Consider the following 23,185-nt stretch of genomic DNA (forward strand, 5'->3'; position numbering starts at 1 on the left):
GGCCTACACCAGAATGTTTTAAATAGATATATTTGTGTCTGAACAGTCAGGGAGGCACTATTACTGTTTTATTTTATGGAAAAAAGGCCAAAAGCAGGATAATACAGAGATTTGAACCGTGGAACTGCAAAACCACAGTTCTAGCTCTCTAGCCTACACCAGAATCTTTTAAACAGATATATTTGTGTCTGATCAGTCAGGGAGGCACTATTACTGTTTTTTTTTATGGGAAGACCGCCAAAGGCTGGATAATACAGAAATTTGAACCTTGGAACTGCAAAACCACAGTACTAGTTATCTGGCCTACACCAGAATCTTTTAAACAGATATATTTGTGTCTGAACAGTCAGCGAGACAATATTAGTGTTTTTATTTCCGGAAAAAAGGCCAAAAGCTGGATAATACTGAGGTTTGAACCGTGGAACTGCAAAACCAAAGTTCTAGTTATCTGGCCTACACCAGAATCTTTTAAACAGATATATTTGTGTCTGAACAGTCAGCGAGACACTATTACTGTTTTTTTTTACGGAAAAAAGGCCAAAAGCTGAATATTACAGAGATTTGAACCGTGGAACTGCAAAACCAAAGTTTTAGTTATCTGGCCTACACCAGAATCTTTTAAACAGATATATTGGTGTCTGAACAGTCAGGGAAATACTATTACTGTTTTTTTTTACGGAAAACAGGCCAAAAGCTGGATAATTCAGAGATTTGAACCGTGGTACTGCAAAACCACAGTTCTAGTTATCTGGCCTAGACCAGAATCTTTTAAACAGATATATTTGTGTCTGAACAGTCAGCGAGACAATATTACTGTTTTTATTTCCGGAAAAAAGGCCAAAAGCTGGATAATACTGAGGTTTGAACCGTGGAACTGCAAAACCACAGTTCTAATTATCTGGCCTACACAAGAATCTTTTAAACAGATATATTGGCGTCTGAACAGTCAGGGAGACACTATTACTGTTTTTTTTTACGGAAAACAGGCCAAAAGCTGGATAATTCAGAGATTTGAACCGTGGTACTGCAAATCCACAGTTCTAGTTATCTGGCCTACACCAGAATCTTTTAAACAGATATATTTGTGTCTGAACAGTCAGGGAGACACCTTTACTGTTTTTTTTTACGGAAAGAAGGCCAAAAGCTGGATAATACAGTGATTTGAACCATGGAACTGCAAAACCACAGTTCTAGTTATCTAGCCTACACCAGAATCTTTCAAACAGATATATTTGTGTCTGAACAGTCAGGGAGACACCCTTACTGTTTTTTTTATGGAAAAAAGGCCAAAAGCTAAATAATACAGAGATTTGAACAGTTAAACTGCAAAACCAAAGTTTTAGTTATCTGGCCTACACCAGAATCTTTTAAATAGATATATTTGCGTCTGAACAGTCGACGAAACACTATTTTTTTTTTTTTTTACGGAAAAAAGGCCAAAAGCAGGATAATACATAGATTTGAACGGTGGAACTGCAAAACCACAGTTCTAGTTATCTGGCCTACACCAGAATCTTTTAATCAGATATATTTGTGTCTGAACAGTCAGCGAGACAATATTACTGTTTTTATTTCCGGAAAAAAGGCCAAAAGCTGGATAATACTGAGGTTTGAACCGTGGAACTGCAAAACCACAGTTCTAATTATCTGGCCTACACCAGAATCTTTTAAACAGATATATTGGCGTCTGAACAGTCAGGGAGACACTATTACTGTTTTTTTTTACGGAAAACAGGCCAAAAGCTGGATAATTCAGAGATTTTAACCGTGGTACTGCAAATCCACAGTTCTAGTTATCTGGCCTACACCAGAATCTTTTAAACAGATATATTTGTGTCTGAACAGTCAGGGAGACACTTTTACTGTTTTTTTTTTACGGAAAGAAGGCCAAAAGCTGGATAATACAGTGATTTGAACCATGGAACTGCAAAACCACAGTTCTAGTTATCTAGCCTACACCAGAATCTTTCAAACAGATATATTTGTGTCTGAACAGTCAGGGAGACACCATTACTGTTATTTTTATGGAAAAAAGGCCAAAAGCTGGATAATACAGAGATTTGAACCGTTAAACTGCAAAACCAAAGTTTTAGTTATCTGGCCTACACCAGAATCTTTTAAATAGATATATTTGCGTCTGAACAGTCAGCGAGACACTATTTTTTTTTTTTTTTACGAAAAAAAGGCCAAAAGCAGGATAATACATAGATTTGAATGGTGGAACTGCAAAACCACAGTTCTAGTTATCTGGCCTACACCAGAATCTTTTAATCAGATATATTTGTGTCTGAACAGTCAGCGAGACAATATTACTGTTTTTATTTCCGGAAAAAAGGCCAAAAGCTGGATAATACTGAGGTTTGAACCGTGGAACTGCAAAACCACAGTTCTAATTATCTGGCCTACACCAGAATCTTTTAAACAGATATATTGGCGTCTGAACAGTCAGGGAGACACTATTACTGTTTTTTTTTACGGAAAACAGGCCAAAAGCTGGATAATTCAGAGATTTGAACCGTGGTACTGCAAATCCACAGTTCTAGTTATCTGGCCTACACCAGAATCTTTTAAACAGATATATTTGTGTCTGAACAGTCAGGGAGACACTTTTACTGTTTTTTTTACGGAAAGAAGGCCAAAAGCTGGATAATACAGTGATTTGAACCATGGAACTGCAAAACCACAGTTCTAGTTATCTAGCCTACACCAGAATCTTTCAAACAGATATATTTGTGTCTGAACAGTCAGGGAGACACCATTACTGTTTTTTTTATGGAAACAAGGCCAAAAGCTGGATAATACAGAGATTTGAACCGTTAAACTGCAAAACCAAAGTTTTAGTTATCTGGCCTACACCAGAATCTTTTAAATAGATATATTTGCGTCTGAACAGTCAGCGAGACACTATTTTTTTTTTTTTTTTACGGAAAAAAGGCCAAAAGCAGGATAATACATAGATTTGAACGGTGGAACTGCAAAACCACAGTTCTAGTTATCTGGCCTACAACAGAATCTTTTAAACAGATATATTTGTGTCTGAACAGTCAGGGAGACACTTTTACTGTTTTTTTTACGTAAAAAAGGCCAAAAGCTGGATAATACAGAGATTTGTACCGTGGAACTGCAAAACCACAGTACTAGTTATCTGGCCTACACCAGAATCTTTCAAACAGATATATTTGTGTCTGAACAGTCAAGGAGACTCCATTACTGTTTTTTTATGGAAAAATGGCCAAAAGCTGGATAATACTGAGATTTGAACCGTGGAAATGCAAAACAAAAGTTCTAGTTATCTGGCCTACTCCAGAATTTTTTAAACAGATAAATTTGTGTCGGAACAGTCAAAGAGACACTATGACTAGGGTTTTTTTTACGGAAAAAAGGCCAAAAGCTGGATAATACAGAAATATGAACTGTGGAACTGCAAAACCAAAGTTTTAGTTATCTGGCCTACACCAGAATCTTTTAAACAGATATATTTGTGTCTGAACAGTCAGTGAGACACTATTACTGTTTTTTTTTACGGAAAAAAGGTCAAAAGCTGGATAATACTGAGATTTGAAATGTGGAACTGCAGAACCAAAGTTCTAGTTATCTGGCCTACACCAGAATCTTTTAAATAGATATATTTGTGTCTGAACAGTCAGGGAGACACTATTACTGTTTATTTTTACGGAAAAAAGGCCAAAAGCTGGATAATACTGAGATTTGAACCGTGGAACTGCAAAACCGCAGTTCTTGTTATCTGGCTTACACCAGAATCTTTTAAACAGATATATTTGTGTCTGAACAGTCAGGGAGACACTATTACTGTTTTTTTTTATGGAAAAAAGGCAAAAAGCAGGATAATACAGAGATTTGAACCGTGGAACTGCAAAACCAAAGTTACAGTTATCTGGCTTAAACCAGTATCTTTTAAACAGATATATTTGTGTCTGAACAGTCAGAGAGACACTATTACTGTTTTTTTTACGGAAAAAAGGCCAAAAGCTGGATAATGCAGAGATTTGAACAATGGAACTACCACAGTTCTAGTTATCTGGCCTACACAAGAATCTTTTAAACAGATAAATTTGTGTCTGAACAGTCAGGGAGACACTATTACTGTTTTTTTATACAGAAAAAAAGGCCAAAAGATTGATAATACAGAGATTTGTACCGTGGAACTGCAGAACCGCAGTTCTTGCTATCTGGCCTACACCAGAATCTTTTAAACAGATATATTTGTGTCTGAACAGTCAGGGAGACACTATTACTGTTTTTTTTTATGGAAAAAAGGCCAAAAGCAGGACAATACAAAGATTTGAACCGTGGAATTGCAAAACCACAGTTATAGTTATGTGGCCTACACCAGAATCTTTTAAACAGATATATTTGTGTCTGAACAGTCAGCGAGACACTATTACTGTTTTTTTTTACGGAACAAAGGCCAAAAGCAGAATAATACAGAGATTTGAACCGTGGAACTGCAAAACCACAGTTATAGTTATGTGGCCTACACCAGAATGTTTTAAACAGATATATTTGTGTCTGAACAGTCAGGGAGACACTATCACTGTTTTTTTCATGGAAAAAGGCCAAAAGCAGAATAATACAGAGATTTTAACCGTGGAACTGCAAAACTACAGTTCTAGTTATCTGGCCTACACCAGAATGTTTTAAATAGATATATTTGTGTCTGAACAGTCAGGGAGGCACTATTACTGTTTTATTTTATGGAAAAAAGGCCAAAAGCAGGATAATACAGAGATTTGAACCGTGGAACTGCAAAACCACAGTTCAAGCTCTCTAGCCTACACCAGAATCTTTTAAACAGATATATTTGTGTCTGAACAGTCCGGGAGACACTATTACTGTTTTTTTTATGGAAAAAAGGCCAAAAGCAGGATAATACAGAGATTTGAACCATGGAACTGCAAAACCACAGTTCTAGTTATCTGACCTACACCAGAATCTTTTAAACAGATATATTTTTGTCTGAACAGTCAGGGAGGCACTATTACTGTCTTTTTTACGTAAAAAATGCCAAAAGCAGGATAATACAGAGATTTGAACCGTGGAACTGCAAAACCACAGTTCTAGTTATGTGGCCTACACCAGAATCTTTTAAACAGATATATTTGTGTCTGAACAGTCAGGGAGACACTATTACTGTTTTTTTTTTACGGAAAAACGGCCAAAAGCCGTATAATACAGAGATTTGAACAATGGGACTGCAAAACCAAAGTTCTAGTTATCTGGCCTACACCAGACTCATTTAAACAGATATATTGGTGTCTGATCGGTCACAGACACACTCAATTTTTTGGGGGGTGGGGGAATACCAAAAGGTTAATAAGACGCCTATTTGTACAGTTTGACTGAGGAAAAATAAATAAATACAGGATTTAGATGAAAAAAAAAAGGATTTTTCCTGGCCCCTGAGACCAGGGGATAAGTCTAGCAATTTGACCAGCAGGAGCACACAGTACTGTAATGCAGTGTTTGTTGGTATAACCACTGCATCTCCTATACAGCCTGCCTGCCTGCCTGATATCTGGGATGGATATTAGTCCTGAGAAGGACTGTTTGTTTGATTTGGCAGGCTTTAGAGACCCTACACTACCTATTTCGCACTATATATCTCTCCCTAACTCAGCAGCACTGACCCTACACTCTCTGATCCCGGGCGACTGTGTCCAAGATGGCAGCGCCCGGTTTTAAATACTCGAGGTGACGCTGTGCGTCCAGCCAATCACTGCAATGCCCACAAACAACATGGCTGCGGCATTACAGTGACTGGCTGGCAATCCCTGCATGTTCATTGGCTCTGTAAAGAGCGCCTAACGTGCAGGGCGGAGACCCGAGCTCCCACCCGAGTAACCCGGAAATGCTCGGTGCTCGCCGAACATCCCGAGTAGTGAGATGCTCGGGCGAGTACCGAGCAGTGTCGAGCATGCTCGCTCAACACTAATCTTAGTACAAAATGTAAGGCGAGAAGGTCCAGCGGTTTTATAGTTGTTATCCGCTACTGGAAAATCCCTTTTCAATGCTCTCGGTGTACAGAATAAAAGAAGAAAAAGATGTTAATCCCAAGCAAGCCCAACTTCTTCTTTCCGAGCGCCATGTTACCTGGGGATCGGGTTACTTTGCTTGTCAAGTGAACGCTGCAGCCCATCAGCAGATCAGATAGATTATCTTTGCTTTCCGATCTGCAGATTACTATGGATCTTCTCCAGAACTGGGAAAAATTCAAAATGATTCCAGCCAAAAAATCTAGTTTTTTGGTTTCATCACAGATTTCCAATTCAGGCCTCAATTTTTCCCTTTGCAACAAAAGAAAGAATTCTGATGGGTGAAGATTTCACCCTGTTTCCATTCGCACCCAGAGTAAGACATGTGAGTGAGACATTGGCCCCATTAGTGCTGACATTTAGCTTTTCCTAAAATTTACACAAAGGAAAATCACTGGAAGGAATAGAAAAAGCAGATTTATTGCCAAACAGCATCTTAATGTTACCTGGATCCCTGCAATTAATTACACTGAAACCTGGAATATTGCTTTTAAAGGGAACCTCTCATCAGGTTTTATACCCCAATCTAATGCTATCTATACAAAGTGGCCAGAATGCCTGACTATAGCCATGCTATTATTTTGAAAATCTGGGTTTCATTTTAGAGAAATATACTGTTTCATTGTTATGCAAATGAGCCGCAAGTGCAAGGGGCGGGCCCTGCACTTACACTGCTGCCTCTCTTCCCTATTCCCTACCATGGGGAATGATGGCACTGGATCTAGGGTGGGAGAGACAGGTTACCTAATAAATTGTGACCTGCCAATCACTGTCACAAGACAGGCAGTGGGTGTGCAAGGATTTGATTGCATTAACTCAGCCCAGTCATAAAATCTAAAACCTCCTCCAGAAAGGACAGTGAAGCTGGATCAGTCCTTAAAGGGAATCTGTCATCAGGTGGACAACCCCTTTTAGAGGACAAACTATACATACTGTAACTTACAAACCCATGCAAGGAAAGAGGTATCTCCAAGAAAGGGAACCAAGGCTTTGTGCATGTCAAGGAACAGGAGCATGACTGCCTGCAGCAATGAATATTCTTGTACCGTCTTAGCCAGTACATAGAAAAATATTAAGATTTGAGAGTCATCAGTGGTTGATACCTTTTAATGGCTAACTGAAAAGATGGTAACAAGTTGCAAGCTTTCGAGACTACTCAGGCCTCTTCATCAGGCATAGTACAACACAAAATCTGAAGAGTCACATATTTATAGACAATGGGACACAGAAATAATGTAATAGGTGAGACAGGTAACATAAATGTCATTCTACATCAACTAAGGAATGTGGTCCTTAGAACTTTGGGGTCATCATAAACCTGGACCAGACCTTAATCATCGGACAATAAAACTTTCACAGTCCTTATCTATGAACTAATCCAATATTTACAGCCAGAACTGTTTATCTTTCTCCCACAGTAACAGCTCTGCTGTATGCTACCTGTCTCATCTATTACATTATTGCTGTGTCCCATTGTGTATAACTATGTGACTGTTATACTATGCCTGATGAAGAGGCCTGAGTAGTCTCGGAAGCTTGCAACTTGCTACCATCTTTTCAGTTAGCCATTAAAAGGTATCAACCACTGAGGACTCTCAAATCGTAATATTTTGCAGCAATGAATAGTGGGAAAGACATCGGCTTAACAGCAACCAAGACATCTATGTGGTCCCTGCCAATAATCCCAAATCCAGGATGAGATAAATAGTGAATATTTTGCCAGTAAGGTTAACATCAATATTGATGACAGATATGCGCCTATAATAGGTCAATTAGGTATTGTCCATCCCTGGCTTTTGGCGCACTGAAATGGTTGCTAGTGGTATACTGGGATTGGGCAGAGTGCCAGATTTCAAAACTGTAAAGAAAATCTGGTGAGGGATGAAAACATCAGCGAATTCTGTATCATAGCTGGCTGCTGCTTGTTTGTCGGTTTTATAGAATTTAACGGGAATCTGTGAGCAGTTTTTTGGGGGCTTTTTTATCTAAGAATAGCATGATATAATAATAATAATCTTTATTTATATAGCGCCAACATATTCCACAGCACTTTACAATTCAGAGGTTCATATACAACAGACATAAGTAACAGTTAAAGATAATACAATAATTAAAGCAAAAATAATGATGACCCTGCTCGTAAGAGCTTACAATCTACAATGATGGATAAGAGCCCCTGATTCCAGTAATGTATCACATACTGTGCAGCTTGTTGCAATTTCAATAAAATCAGTGATTTATCAGCAGGAGATTATCACTATAGGACATGTAATTCTAATAACCACACTCAAACCGCTGAATGGCAGCTTTCTGCCTATACAGTGTACTCAGAAAGCTGTCAATCAGCAGTTTGGGGGGTTATGCAAAGCTCAGCATTCAGAAAGCTGCTAGATCTGCAGCAGATAAAACAGGGATTTTATCAAAACTACAGCAAGCAGCCCAGCAACTGAAACGTTGCTGAATCAGGGTCTCTGTCCCTACATTATGCTTCTCTCAGATAACAGCAAATACCTGGTGACAGATTCCATTTAAAATCAGCAACAGGGCAAGTTCCAGCCCCATCCTGAATTTTGCCTTTATGGGAGAGAGGACATTGGTGTCTAAATGATGTAAAAATCATGTGCTCCAGCTTAGATGATCATCCTGTTTCCAGAAAGCATGTACATGTGCAGTGTATCATTTAACAGTTGTGATTTATGGCTGTTTTTAAAACCATTAAAGATGACCTATCACCGAGTCAAAAGTTTCCAGTTTTCGCCCCTTGTTTTATTCCCGCTGATCCCCTCATTATTCCTTTTTTTTTAATCTGCCATACAATTCCAGAGATCTGGGATCTTTATGTTAGTGAAAATGTTTCTGTTCTTTGCCAAAGGGGTGTGGCTCACAGGATTCTCTGTGGATGTGTCTTTAGTCTGCTCTGCGTTATTACCCTGCGAGCAACGCCCCCTTGGTAAAAGACAAAAAATTATCACTAAACAAAAATGCCCATATCTCAGGAACTGGATGGTGAATTTCAAAGAGCAAAAAGCGGTAAACTCAGGGGAACAGTGGGAATAAAATAGGGGCAAAAACTGGTCAGTTCTGACCTTGGGACGGGTCCTCGTGAAGGCGTTTCTCTGTACAGTTAAGTGCAGTATTTGGTCTGTTCTAAATACAATAAAAAGGTCTTATAACAAATTGTGGGTATTTCTACCCTGACTTCTCCACGCTTGTATAATGGTCAATATGCTGCTAGAACTTTCTATTTTCCCACTAGGAAAATAAATTTTTAGAACTGCCGGTGATATAACAATATAATTTTCTTTTAGTGAAACTTTTCTAGACCTCAGTTTACATTATCGAAGTTTGCAGCTTATCACCAGCCGAAATAGCTCAGTTGGGAGAGCGTTAAGGCCCCGTCACACTAAGCGATGCAGCAGCGATCCCGACAACGATACGACCTGCCAGGGATCATTGCTGCATCGCTAATACATTGCTGGTGAGCAGTCAAACAGGCAGGCTCACCAGCGATCAGGGGAGCAGCGACATCGTGGAAAGGATCGTTCCACGATGTCCTGCTCCCGTTACCAGCCTGCTGCTTAAGCAGGGGCTTGCTGGTAACTATGGTAAACATCGGGTTACTAAGTGCACGTGTGCCCCTAGTAACCCGCTGTTTATCATGGATACGACTCTGCTAAGGTGAACAGTAGCCTCTGTGCACCGTAACAGAGTGGTGTCCATGGTAAACAGCATGTTACTAAGTGCGCGCATGCCCCTAGTAACCCGCTGTTTACCATGGTTACCAGCCTGATCGTTGGTCCCGCTGGTCACACACAGCGATGTGTGCTGGCCAGCAGGAGGCCAACGACCAAAAAATGGTCCAGGACACTTTGCAGCGATCAGCGACCTCACAGCAGGGGCCTGATCTTTGCAAAGTGTCACACATAGTGACATCGCTGGTGAGGTTGCTGGTGAGTCACCAAAACCATGACTCAGCAGCAATCTCGCTAGCGATATTGCTATGTGAGACGGGGGCTTGAGACTGAAGATCTAAAGGTCCCTGGTTTGATCGCAGGTTTCGGCATATGGAGAGGTATTTTTTTAAAGAATAATTTTACATTTTCTATTGCATTGATTTTTTTCCAGGACTCCACAATTCACAGATCATAAAGACACTTAATATCATAATCTTAAAAATGGCAATCATGGTTTACAAATCTGTAATGTGTGCACCTGATACTGACATCTAGTGGACACTAAGACAACTGCAACATTTTATTACTAATTGTTATTTACAAATCAAAACTAAACTAATAAAAAATCCAAAAATGTATATGACACTTTCTCATGCAAGGCTAAAATGCCTATTTTTATTTTTTGCTGATACGTAGATGTCTAGTTTTGTTGGAGTTTTTTTATTAGTATTTTGTGTTATAAGGAATATGTATTGCAGCAAAGAAAAAAATATTTTTTAATTTTCTTACTAATTTGAATGGCATAAAAATAAAGGTCCAGACTGTGTTCACATGATGCCTTCCCAATGCATTTTTTGCAGTAAACTTAAAAAATACAGTAAAAGCACATCAGTTTTACTGCGGTGTCAATTTTGTTTGGGAATGCATTGTGTGAACAAGTTCTTAGGGTGAATCCAGTGGTGTTTTTCCAAAATATAGGCCCCTCAAAGTCACTTCAACACTGACTAGGTCTGTGAAAAATAGAACTTGGAAATTTTCTTAAATTTTCTTAAAAAAGAAAATTAAATCTTGCTGCTAAATTTTAACCTTTCTAACATCCAAACGAAATAAAAGGAGGTTTGGGAAATGATGCTGACATAAAGTAGACAAATAGGAAATGTTATTTATTAACTTGTTTGGTTGTCTGACTAGTTGGTTTTAGGATATAAGCAGTTAAAGTTAAAAAATTGGTAACATTTAAAAATTTTCAGCAAACTTTAGATATTTTCACAAGAAAAACTAAAAACATATTGACCTCAATTTGCCGTTAATATAAAGTACAATGTGTCACGAAAAAACACTTTCAGAATCACGGGGATATGTTAAGCATTACAGTGTTATTATCACATAAAGTGACACGTGTCAGTTTTTAAAAATGTGGCTTTGGTCGTTAAGCTCAAAATTGGCTCCGTCACTAAGGAATTAGAAATGCATATTGAAATAAAATAAATCATGATATATTTCCTTTCATCACAAGTAATGCTCATCTTTCTACTGCTTAGCTTAGAAAGTGTTAATTTACTTAAACCAGCAGTAGTCAAGATGGCCGAGCAGTCTAAGGCGCTGCGTTCAGGTCGCAGTCTCCTCTGGAGGCGTGGGTTCGAATCCCACTTCTGATATCAGCTCTTTTCCTTCCTGACATTGTACAGCTTCTCTCCTGTTATTGATTAGTACATGTTAGAACACATAATAAAACTGAAATCTTATATAGAATTTATATGGTAATGCAGCATTGAGCCACAGACTTCAGCTGTTTTAACTAATTTCAGCCTACAATGATTTCTTAAAGGGACATCTAAGGAATCAAGAATTGAATAAATGTTTATTTGTGTGACAACACCTTTAACCCTTTCCCTGCCGTTGTATATCGTAATGAGAATATGATGAAGCCTAATCCTATCTATTCTGTGATCCGACCCCATATCGTGTTGACAATCAGTGACGACCTGTCTGATCACATTCCTTACTTTACAGAGCAGTTATGTGAGCACTAACACCTGTATATACGGGAATATAGATATACAGAGCTTTACTACATTACTGCAAACAAAATAAACCAATCCCTGTGTGGTATTAAAAGAATAAAGGAACATCAGCTAAAAAAACAAAACAATTTGTAATGAAAAATTGCAGTTGTCACATTGGCCACTAGAGATCAGTATGGTCAGACTAGGATCTTTGGTGTACACAGGTGGAACTGACTCTAGGGGTCACACAACAGCTATATGCAAATATCTTTTTGGCCTTTTCCTCGTTATAGTGGAGGAACAACTGTAAAATACAAAAGGGTGGCAGTGGTGACGTAGGACACAATTACTATCGTTATGCCCAAGGCTCAGGGGCACACTGGGGGCCCACCCGAGGATTCCTTGTTGACCGGTGGGCCAGTCTGAGCCCAGATATCTATACCACATGTAGGTTACAGACTTGTAAACGAATAACAACATTTTTATAGCTTGTGAGCAGAGGCGTATCTAGGGCTTTGGTTCAGTGTGGGCGAAACTTCTGAGTGGGCCCCTAACCAGGTAACCCTGATTACAAAAATAGTGGTGCACCCAGATAGTGGATGTAGGAGAACCTCAGCAGATGACAGCGCTGTTACTGAAAATATTCTCTATACAAAGACCAGCACTGCTATTACTGCCATATGGTGACATATTGCTAGATTCCAGTCCTGCAGAATATATAAGAGATCACAGCACTGTTATATGTAGTAACTTACAGCTGACGTTCTTTCTGATTAAATTGTTCACTTTTCCCGTCTTTTCCATCTGGCCCAGACTGACACAACGACTTCTCCATCCAGGACTCAGACTCTCAGGTCTGCAGATATCACAACAAAGACACATTTGATTCCTTACATTTCAGGCCCCGTCCCCATCTAGTCCCAACCTGCACAAACACCTCTTCCTGCTGATACCCCAATACTGAGCCTCTGTTGCTGTACGTGTCCATATTACTGCACCTTCTGTGTGCTCTCAAGATAGTAAAACAACCCTCTAGAATATAGTAATGCCATGTGCAAGTGTCCTAGAAAACAGTGACCAAATTTTGCCCCTTAGAAAGTAATAATGCCCTCTGTGTGCCCCTCTGACAGTCACAATAACCTGAGTTACCCTATAACGATAAGTGCCCACTTAACATTTAATAATGTACTGAGTCTCCCCCTATATACAGCTCCCTATACACAGTATGATGCTCTCCTATACATAGTATAATGCCCCCTCACTGTATAGTACCCAACACACAGTATACTGACCCCTTAGTAGCCTCCAAACTGATGTCTCCAACACTGTATGATGGACCCCACACTGTGCAAAGACCCCACATTATCTCCCACACTGTATGATGGCCCCCACACTGTGAAAAGACCGCACATTATCTCCCACACTGTATGATGGCCCCCATAATGTGCAAAGATACCACATTATCTCCCACACTGTATGATGGCCCTCACACTGCACAAATACCCCACATTATCTCCCACATTTTATGATGGCCCCTACACTATACAAATGACCCCACATTATCTCCCACACATATGATGGCCCCTACACTGTGCAAAGACCCCACATAATCTCCCACACGGTATGACCCTAACTGTAATCCCCACACTGTACAAATAGCCTACATATAGTATAATGCGCCAGATAGTCCTCAATATAGTACAGTGGTGGCCAAAAGTATTGGCACCCCTGCAATTCTGTCAGATAATACTCAGTTTCTTTCTGAAAATGATTGCAATCACAAATTCTTTGGTATTATTATCTTCATTTAATTTGTCTTCAATGAAAAAACGCAAAGAGAATTGTCCTAAAGCCAAATTGGATATAATTCCACACCAAACCTAAAAAAGGGGGTGGACAAAAGTATTGGCACTGTTTGAAAAATCATGTGATGCTTCTCTAATTTGTGTAATTAATAGCACCTGTAACTTACCTGTGGCACCTAACAGGTGTTGGCATTAACTAAATCACACTTGCAGACAGTTAACATGGATTAAAGTTGACTCAACCTCTGTCCTGTGTCCTTGTGTGTACCACATTGAGCATGGAGAAAAGAAAGAAAACCAAAGAACTGTCTGAAGACTTGAGAAACCAAATTGTGAGAAAGCATGAGCAATCTCAAGGCTACAATTCCATCTCCAAAGACCTGAATGTTCCTGTGTCTTCCATGCGCAGTGTCATCAAGAAGTTTAAAGCCCATGGCACTGTGGCTAACCTCCCTAGATGTGGATGGAAAAGAAAAATTGCCGAGAGATTTCAACGCAAGATTGTGCGGATGGTGGATAAAGAACCTCGACTAACATCCCAACAAGTTCAAGCTGCCCTGCAGTCCGAGGGTACAACAGTGTCAACCAGTACTATCCGTCGGCGTCTGAATGAAAAGGGACTGTATGGTAGGATACCCAGGAAGACCCCACTTCTTACCCCGAGACATAAAAAAGCCAGGCTGGAGTTTGCCAAAACTTACCTGAGAAAACTAAAATGTTTTGGAAGAATGTTCTCTGGTCAGATGAGACAAAAGTCGAGCTTTTTGGGAAAAAGCATCAACATAGAGTGTACAGGAAAAAAAAAGAGGCATTCAAAGAAAAGAACACGGTCCCTACAGTCAAACATGGCGGATGTTCCCTGATGTTTTGGGGTTGCTTTGCTGCCTCTGGCACCGGACTGCTTGACCGTGTGCATGGCATTATGAAGTCTGAAGACCACCAACAAATTTTGCAGCATAATGTAGGGCCCAGTGTGAGAAAGCTGGGTCTCCCTCAGAGGTCATGGGTCTTCCAGCAGGATAATGCCCCAAAACACACTTCCAAAAGCACTATAAAATGGTTTGAGAGAAAGCACTGGAGACTTCTAAGGTGGCCAGCAATGAGTCCAGACCTGAATCCCATAGAACACCTGTGGAGAGATCTCAAAATGGCAGTTTGGAGAAGGCACCCTTCAAATATCAGGGACCTGGAGCAGTTTGCCAAAGAAGAATGGTCTACAATTCCAGCAGAGCATTGTAAGAAACTCATTGATGGTTACCGGAAGCGGTTGTTCGCAGTTATTTTGGCTAAAGGTTGTGCAACCAAGTATTAGGCTGAGGGTGCCAATACTTTTGTCTGGCCCATTTTTGGAGTTTTGTGTGAAATCATCAATGATTTGATTTTTGCTTCATTCTCTTTTGTGTTTTTTTCCTTGCAAGCAAATTAAATGAAGATAATGATACCAAAGAATTTGGGATTGCAATCATTTTCAGGAAGAAACTGAGTATTATCTGACAGAATTGCAGGGGTGCCAATATTTTTGCCCACCACTGTATAATGCACTCCCCATAGGCAGAGTCTGTAGGATAATCCCCCCCATAGGCAGTCTGTAGCATAATAACCCCACCCCCCATAGGCAGTCTGTAGCATAATCCTCCCAGCCCCCCATAGGCAGTCTGTAGCATAATCCCACCCCACCTCCCATAGGCAGTCTGTAGCATAATCCCCCACCCCCTTAGGCTGTCTGTAGCATTATCCCCCCCATAAGAAAAAAAAAATAAGCACAATACTCACCTCTTTCTCCTCCTAGTTCCCCCGCTGCTCTGAGCACCCGGCCCCCACACATCTTCAGCTCAGGGGGCCGGGTGCCAAGTGATGACATCAGTGACGTCAGACACAGAGGAAGCTATGGGAACTAATGGGAGAGGGAGCTCGCGGTTGCGGTGAATGGTGGGGGGGCCCGATGCTGGCACCGGGGGCCCTCCTCCTGCTCAAGGGCCCCATAGCGGCCGCCAGGCAATGCAGGGACACCGAGTCTCCTTGCTCTGTCCAGAGTGTAACTGTAGCGGCGTGCTGCTCACGCCACTACAGTTACAATAGTGTAGCTCCGGGTGGGCCCCCTCAGAGTGTGGGGCCCGGGGCAACCGTCCCACCCTGCCCCCGTGGTAGCTACACTACTGCTTGTGATTATTAAGTGTCGTATTGCTCTCCTACCTGAGGTCTAAGTTAGTGACAGCACCTCAAAGATAGATCACCTTTTCATATCTAGTGAGCGCACATGAATTGGCCAATTTGTGTGCTAAGTACCTAACAATTCATAAGTATAATGTATTTGTGAGTAATGTAGTCTAAAGGGAACCTGAATGACCTTTCCTACCAGTCTCCTTTGCAGCTCGGTTCCTGGTCGCTTCCCCTCATCCACTGACAATGACTGACAGGTCTCTCCCTATATACACACGCTGAGAGAGACATATCATTCCAGAGGAGCGGGCGGGAGGAGCTGCAGGGACCAACCTTTTCCACTAGTCACTCATGAATCCTGGTCCCCGGCTGACTTTTAGGGTAGGGTCACAGGACCATTCTACATCTGAGAAAAACAGTCCTATTATTCTGATTCAGACTTTGATCATTTTCTCCACTCTCTCAGTCCCTGAAAATTGAAGCACACTCAGATGTCATCTGAGTGCGATCTGATTTTTTTCATGGACCTGTACTCGAATGAAAATTGGACATATCTCAGATTTTTTCAGTGGACTACTCAGTCTGGGGAAAAAATTGAACATGTGCACAGCCCCATAGAATATCATACGCACGAGAGCAATCAGTGAAAACCACAGATAGAACTCGTCCAAGAAAATCATTTGTGTGCAAGAGCCCTTATATTAGGTTTTTCTCTGAAATGCTGCAGTGTTTCAGAGTCACAATGTAGTTTTTGTTTCAAATACTTTTCCTTCATGTTTTTTTCACGATATTCGTTTTAATGAGAGCATTTGCCCCAAATGTGATGGAATTTATTATCATTTCCTTCCCTTTTCCATCTACTTTTTTCAGAGAATTCAATCTCGCCTTCTTAGAAGCAGCAGCCGGCCGGGTTTCTGCTTTTAAATATTTTCACTGATTTATGAAATAGAAAAAAGTCCAGGTAATGTGAGCAGTCAGGCCCACTAAGCCCCAGTGGCCTAATGGATAAGGCACTGGCCTCCTAAGCCAGGTTTTGTGGGTTCAAGTCCCATCTGGGGTGCTTCATAAACTTTCTCTCCAACATTTTTTCCTTCCCACATTTCTTTATGGTCTCCATTACGTTATGGGTAATGTTTGTATTAAATAAAAGTAACTTTCTTGAATTTTTCCAGTGATTGTCCTTTATCTACTATATATTCAGGTATTGCTGATTGTATTATCGACTCTTCTACAAAGAGTTAATATCGTGGTAGAAAATGTAAGGCGAGAAGGTCCAGCGGTTTTATAGTTGTCATCCGCTACTGGAAAATCCCTTTCAATGCTCCCAGTATACAGAATAAAAGAAGAAGAAGATGTAAATCCCAAACAAGCACAACTTCTTCTCTCCGAGCGCCGTGTTACCTGGGGATCTGGTTACTTTGCTTGTCAAGTGAACGCTGCAGCCCATCAGCAGATCAGGTAGATTATCTTTGCTTTCCCATCTGCAGATTACTATGGATCGTCTCCAGAACTGGGAAAAATCCAAAATGATTACAGACAAAATAATCTAGTTTTTTGATTTCATCACAGATTTCCAATTCAGGCCTCAATTTTCCCCTTTGCAACAAAAGAAAGAATTCTGATAAAGCCCCCTATATAAAGCCCCTGTAATACTGATTATAGCCATGCTATTATTTTGAAAATCTGGGTTTACATTTTAGAGAAATGCACTGTTTCATTGTTATGCAAATGAGCCGCAAGTGCAGTGGGCAGGGCCTGCACTTACACTGCTGCTGCTCTTCCCTATTCTCTACCATGGGGAATGATGGCACTGGATCTCGGGAGGAAGAGGCAGGTTACTGAATAAATAGTGACCTGCCAATCACTGTAACAAGACTGGCAGCGGGAGTGTAAGTAGTATATTATTCTTAGGAGTAATGTCAATTTGATTGCAGTAACTCAGCCCAATCATGAAAGATAAAACCTCCGCCGGAAAGGACAGTGAATCTGGATCGGTCCTTACAATTCAGAGGTTCATATACAACAGTCATAAGTAACAGTTAGAGATAATACAATAATTAAGGCAAAAAAACTGACGACCCAGCTCGTAAGAGCTTAAAATCTACAATGATATAGGGTAAGAACCCCTGATTCCAGCAATGTATCACTTACTGTGCAGCTTTTGCAATTTCAATAAAATCAGGGTTTTATCAGCAGATTATCATAATACCACATGTAGTTCTCCTGCTCTGTATAACCACACCCAAACTGCTGATGGGCAGCTTTCTGCCTATGCAGTGTACACAAAAGCTGTCAATCAGTGGTGTGGGCAGAGTTATACAAAGCTCAGCATTCAGAGCACTGCTAAATCTGCAGCAGATAAAACAGGGATTTTATCAAAACTACAGCAAGCAGCCCAGCAAGTGAAACGTTGTTGAATCAGGATCTCTGTCCCTACATTATGCTGCTCTCAGATAACACCAAATACCTGGTGACAGATTCCATTTAAAATTAGCCGCAAGCCAAGTTCCAGCCCCTTCCTGAATTGAGCGCTAATGGTTTCCTCTGTGGAAGGGAGGACATTGGCGTCTAAATGATGTAAAAATCATGTGCTCCAGCCTAGATGATCACCCTGTTTCCAGAAAGCATGTACATGTGCAGTGTATCATTTAGCAGTTGTGATTTATGGCTGTTTTTAAAACCATTAAAGATGACCTATCACCGGGTCAAAAGTTTTCAGTTTTTGCCCCTTGATTTATTCCTGCTGCTCCTCTCATTATTCCTTTATTTTAATCTGTCATACAATTCCAGAGATCTGGGATCTTTACGTTTAGTACAAATTTTTCTGTTCTTTGGCAAAGGGGTGTGGCTCACAGGATTCTCTGTGGGCGTGTCTTTAGGCTGCTCTGCATTATTACCCTGCGAGCAACGCCCCCTTGATAAAAGACATAAAAAATTATCACTAAATAAAAATGCCCATATCTCAGGAACTGGATGGTGAATTTCAAAGAGCAAAAAGTGGTAAACTCAGGGGAACAGTGGGAATCAAATAGGGGCAAAAACTGCTCAGTTCTGACCTTGGGACGGGTCCTCGTGAAGGTGTTTCTCTGTCCAGTTAAGTGCAGTATTTGGTCTGTTCTAAATACAATAAAAAGGTCTTATAACAAATTGTGGTTATTTCTACCCTGACTTCTCCAGTCTTGTATTACTGTCAATATGCTGATAGAACTTTCTATATTTCCACTAGGAAAATTAATGTTAAGGCTATGTGCCCACAATGCAGAAATGCTCAGGATTTTTCCTGACCGTTTCTGCATCTCCCTGGCAGAAAAAAACGCATGCGGATTGTACATGCGGATTGTACATGTGGATTGTACATGCGGATTGTACATGCGGATTGTACATGCGTTTTCCTGCCAGGGACATGCGGATGTGAAGCGTTCTTCACTTGCATTTCCGCGCGCGGGTGTAAAGTACTTTCCAAGCAATTTTAGCATCACTTGGAAAGTGCTTGACAACTTGGTCACACTATATAAATCCATGCAAACGGCTTGGATTTATATACTGTGACCGAAAGAATGGTAAAAAATAAAAAAAATATATATATACTTACCCTCTAATGGCCCCCGGTGTCTTGCTTCCCTCCGTTCTCCCTTGCCGGCAGCGGTAGACTAAAGGACCTGCCGACTTCAGCGTCGCGTGACCCGTCACATGACTATGACGTCAGCACAGGTCCTTCAGTCCATCGCGAACTGCCAGCATGCGAGGAGGAGCGCAGCGCGGGCCGCCAGAAGGTAAGTATATATTTATTTTTTATTTTATTCTTTTTTTTTACAGTTTTCTATGGTACCCAGGTCCGGAGGAGAGTCTCCTCTCCTCTACACCCGGGTTCCATCCGCACATTAGAAAGCATGGAATGCGCATCTACATATACAGTGATGCGTAATCCATGCAATCTAATGCAAGTCAATGGCGGCGAAAACGCAGCGCTTCCGCAAAATAATTGGTAGTGATAATCCGCAGTGGAAATTTCTGCAGCATGTGCACAGCACATGCGGATTATCATTGGGGAACATGGCAGACCTTCTACCAAGCGTTTGTTAAGCATTTCTGCAGCGTTTTTCCCGCTGCGGAAATGCTTAAAAAACGCATCGTGGGCACACAGCCTTAGAACTGCCGGTGATATAAAAATATAATTTTCTTTTATTGAAACTTTTCTAGACCTCGGTTTACACTGTTGAAGTTTACAGCTCATCACCAGCCGAAATAGCTCAGTTGGGAGAGTGTTAGACTGAAGATCTAAAGGTCCCTGGTTCGATCCCGGGTTTCGGCAAGAGGAAAAACATCTTTTGAAGAATATTTTTACATATTCTTCTGCATATAAATAAATAAATTTTGAAGCAATGAAAAAAACATTTTTTAATTTCTTTACTAATTTGAATAGCATAAAAATAAAGTTCAAGACTGTGTTCACATGATGCGTTCCCAATGCATTTTTTTTTTTGCAAAATTAAAAAATATAGTAAAAACGCATCAGTTTACTGCATTGTCATTTTTGTTTGGGAATGTATTGGGTGAACAAGTTCTTAGGGTGAATCCAGTGGTGTTTTTCCAAAATATAGGACCCTCAAAGTCACTTCAAAACTGACTAGGTCTGTAAAAAATAGGACTTGGAAATTTTCTTAAATTTTCTTAAAAAAAAAATTAAATCTTGCTGCTAAATTTTAACTTTTCTAACATCCAAACGAAATAAAAGGAGGTTTGGGAAATGATGCTGACATAAAGTAGACATATACAGTGGGGAAAAAAGTATTTAGTCAGCCACCAATTGTGCAAGTTCTCCCACTTAAAAAGATGAGAGAGGCCTGTAATTGCCATCATAGGTAGACCTCAACTATGAGAGACAAAATGGGAAATCAAATCCTGAAAATCACATTGTCTGATTTGGAAAGAATTTTTTTTTCACATTTTGGTGGAAAATAAGTATTTGGTCAATTACAAAAGTTCTTCTCAATACTTTGTTATATATCCTTTGTTTACAATGACAGAGGTCAAAATTTTCTGTAAGTCTTCACAAGGTTGGCACACACTGTTGCTGGTATGTTGGCCCATTCTTCCATGCAGATCTCCTCTAGAACAGTGATGTTTTGGGGCTGTCGCTGGGCAACATGGACTTTCAACTCCCCCCAAAGGTTTTCTATAGGGTTTAGATCTGGAGACTAGCTAGACCACTCCAGGACCTTGAAATGCTTCTTACAAAGCCACTTCATTAACTTGGCGGTGTGCTTGGGATCATTGTCATGCTGAAAGACCCAGCCCCGTTTCATCTTCAATCTTCAAGAATTTTTTTCTCGTTACGCCGTTTACCGATCGGATTAATTCTTTTTTTATATTGATAGATCGGGTGATTCTGGACGCAGCGATACCAAATATGTGTATGTGGTTTTTTATTATTATTTTATTTTGAATGGCGTGAAAGGGGGGTGATTTAAACTTTTATATATTTTTTATTCTTTTAATATTTTTAAAAACATTTTTTTTTACTTTTTGCATGCTTCTATAGTCTCCATAGGATACTAGAAGCAGCAACTGTCCGATCGTCTCTGCTACATAGAGGTGATGAACAGATCACCTCTATGTAGCAGAAATGCTCCTGTGCTTATGAGCACCAACCACTAGGTGGAGCTCATAGCGATCAGTACATGACAACCTCTGGGGTCTGCTGCAGACCCAGGGTTGTCATGCCCACCCATCAGTGACCTGCGATCACGTGAAGGAGTCACCGATGGGCAGGGTAAGTAACGCACTTCCAGCGCGGCGCTGTTAAATGCCACTGTCAGAGTTTGACAGTGGCATTTAACATGTTAACAGCTGTGGTGGATCGCGATTCCACCTGCGGCTGTTGCGGGCACATGTCAGCTGTAAAAATCAGCTGACATGTGCCTGGTTCAGTGTGGGCTCACCACCGGAGCCAGCGCTGAACGGGGGGTGACAGTCTGGTGCATACTATTATGCCCCAGGCTGTAAAGGGGTTAAGGATATAAGCATTCAAAGTTTGAAAATGACAAATTTCTCAAACTTTTCAGCAAACTTTAGATATTTTCACAAAAAAAGCTAAAAACATATTGACTTAAATTTACCGCTAACATAAAGGACAATATGTCACAAATAAACGCTTTCAAAATTATTAAGATATGTTGTAGCGTTCCAGAATTATTAACACAAAGAGTGACACTTGTCAGATTGAAAAAAATTAGCTTGGTCGTTAATCTCAAAAGTGGCTCTGTCACTAAGGGGTTAAAGATCAATAATAAAAATAAATTATGCTACATTTCCATTCATGATAAACACTAATCAGCTTGTAGCTGACTGGTTTGGAAACAGTTAATTCATAGCATTCAGCAGCAGTCAGGATGGCCGAGCGGTCTAAGGTCGCTGCGTTCAGGTCGCTGTCTCCTCTGGAGGCGTGGGTTCGAATCCCACTTCTGACATCAGTTCTTTTCCTTCCTGACATTGTACAGCTTCTCTCCTGTAATTGATTAGTACATGTTAGAACACATAATAACACTGAAATCTTATATAGAATTTATATGGTAACGCAGCATTGAGCCACGGACCTTCAGCTCTTCTCCCTAAGCTTCTTTTAACTAATTTCAGCCTACAATGATTTCTTAAAGGGACATCTAAGGAATCGAGAATTAAACAAACATTTATTTGTGAGACAACACCTTTAACCCAATCCCTGCCATTGATATGGTATATCGTAATGAGGATATGATGAAGCCTAATCCTATATCATACTGTGATCTGACCCCATATCGTATCGACAATCAGTGATGACCTGTCTGATCACATTCCTTACTTTACAGCGCAGTTATGTGAGCACTAAAACCTGTATATACGGGAATATAGATATACAGAGCTTTACTACATTACTGCAAACAAAATAAACCAATCCTGGTGTGGTATTAAAAGAATAAAGGAATATCAGCTAAAAAACATTTCCACTGATTTATGAAATGTGAAAAAAGTCCAGGTAATGTGAGCAATCAGCCCCCACTAAGCCCCAGTGGCCTAATGGATAAGGCACTGGCCTCCTAAGCCAGGGATTGTGGGTTTGAGTCCTATCTGGGGTGCTTCATAAGCTTTTTCTCCAACATTTTTTTTCTTCCTACATTTCTTTATTGTCTCCATTATGTTAAGGGTAATGTTTGCACTAAGAGCAACTTTCTTGAATTTTACCAGTGATTGTCCTTTATCTACTATAAATTCAGGTATTGCTGATTGTATTATCGACTCTTCTACAAAGAGTTAATATCTTGGTAGAAAATGTATGGCGGGAAGGTCCAGCGGTTTGGAGCTATGTTCACACATCATGTTTTTTTCAACGTTTTTTGATGCATTTCTTTATGCAAATTTTCAGTTGCGTTTTACAGTACCAGCAAAGTCTATGAGATTCCAGAAATCTCATGCTCATATCATGTTTTTTTTATCAGGATTTTGTGCCT

At 40.4% G+C, this 23,185-nt stretch overlaps 5 non-coding genes across 5 annotated transcripts; all 5 read left to right on the top strand.

The window, feature by feature from the left end:
* The first annotated feature begins 11,302 nt into the window (after nt 1-11,302).
* On the top strand, nt 11,303-11,385 carry TRNAL-CAG (transfer RNA leucine (anticodon CAG)). The gene has a single exon. It is a non-coding gene; the product is annotated as a tRNA-Leu (tRNA).
* Nucleotides 11,386-16,685: 5,300 nt separating this feature from the next.
* TRNAR-CCU (transfer RNA arginine (anticodon CCU)) lies at nt 16,686-16,758 on the top strand. The gene has a single exon. It is a non-coding gene; the product is annotated as a tRNA-Arg (tRNA).
* A 3,179-nt stretch (nt 16,759-19,937) lies between these two features.
* On the top strand, nt 19,938-20,010 carry TRNAF-GAA (transfer RNA phenylalanine (anticodon GAA)). The gene has a single exon. It is a non-coding gene; the product is annotated as a tRNA-Phe (tRNA).
* A 2,074-nt stretch (nt 20,011-22,084) lies between these two features.
* On the top strand, nt 22,085-22,168 carry TRNAL-CAG (transfer RNA leucine (anticodon CAG)). The gene has a single exon. It is a non-coding gene; the product is annotated as a tRNA-Leu (tRNA).
* A 572-nt stretch (nt 22,169-22,740) lies between these two features.
* Nucleotides 22,741-22,813, top strand: TRNAR-CCU (transfer RNA arginine (anticodon CCU)). Its single transcript has one exon. It is a non-coding gene; the product is annotated as a tRNA-Arg (tRNA).
* Nucleotides 22,814-23,185: the final 372 nt, after the last annotated feature.

The sequence above is a fragment of the Phyllobates terribilis genome, unplaced genomic scaffold (genome assembly GCF_046119375.1).
Source record: "Phyllobates terribilis strain yellow unplaced genomic scaffold, ASM4611937v1 Scaffold_65__1_contigs__length_7625178, whole genome shotgun sequence".
Lineage (NCBI taxonomy): Eukaryota > Metazoa > Chordata > Amphibia > Anura > Dendrobatidae > Phyllobates > Phyllobates terribilis.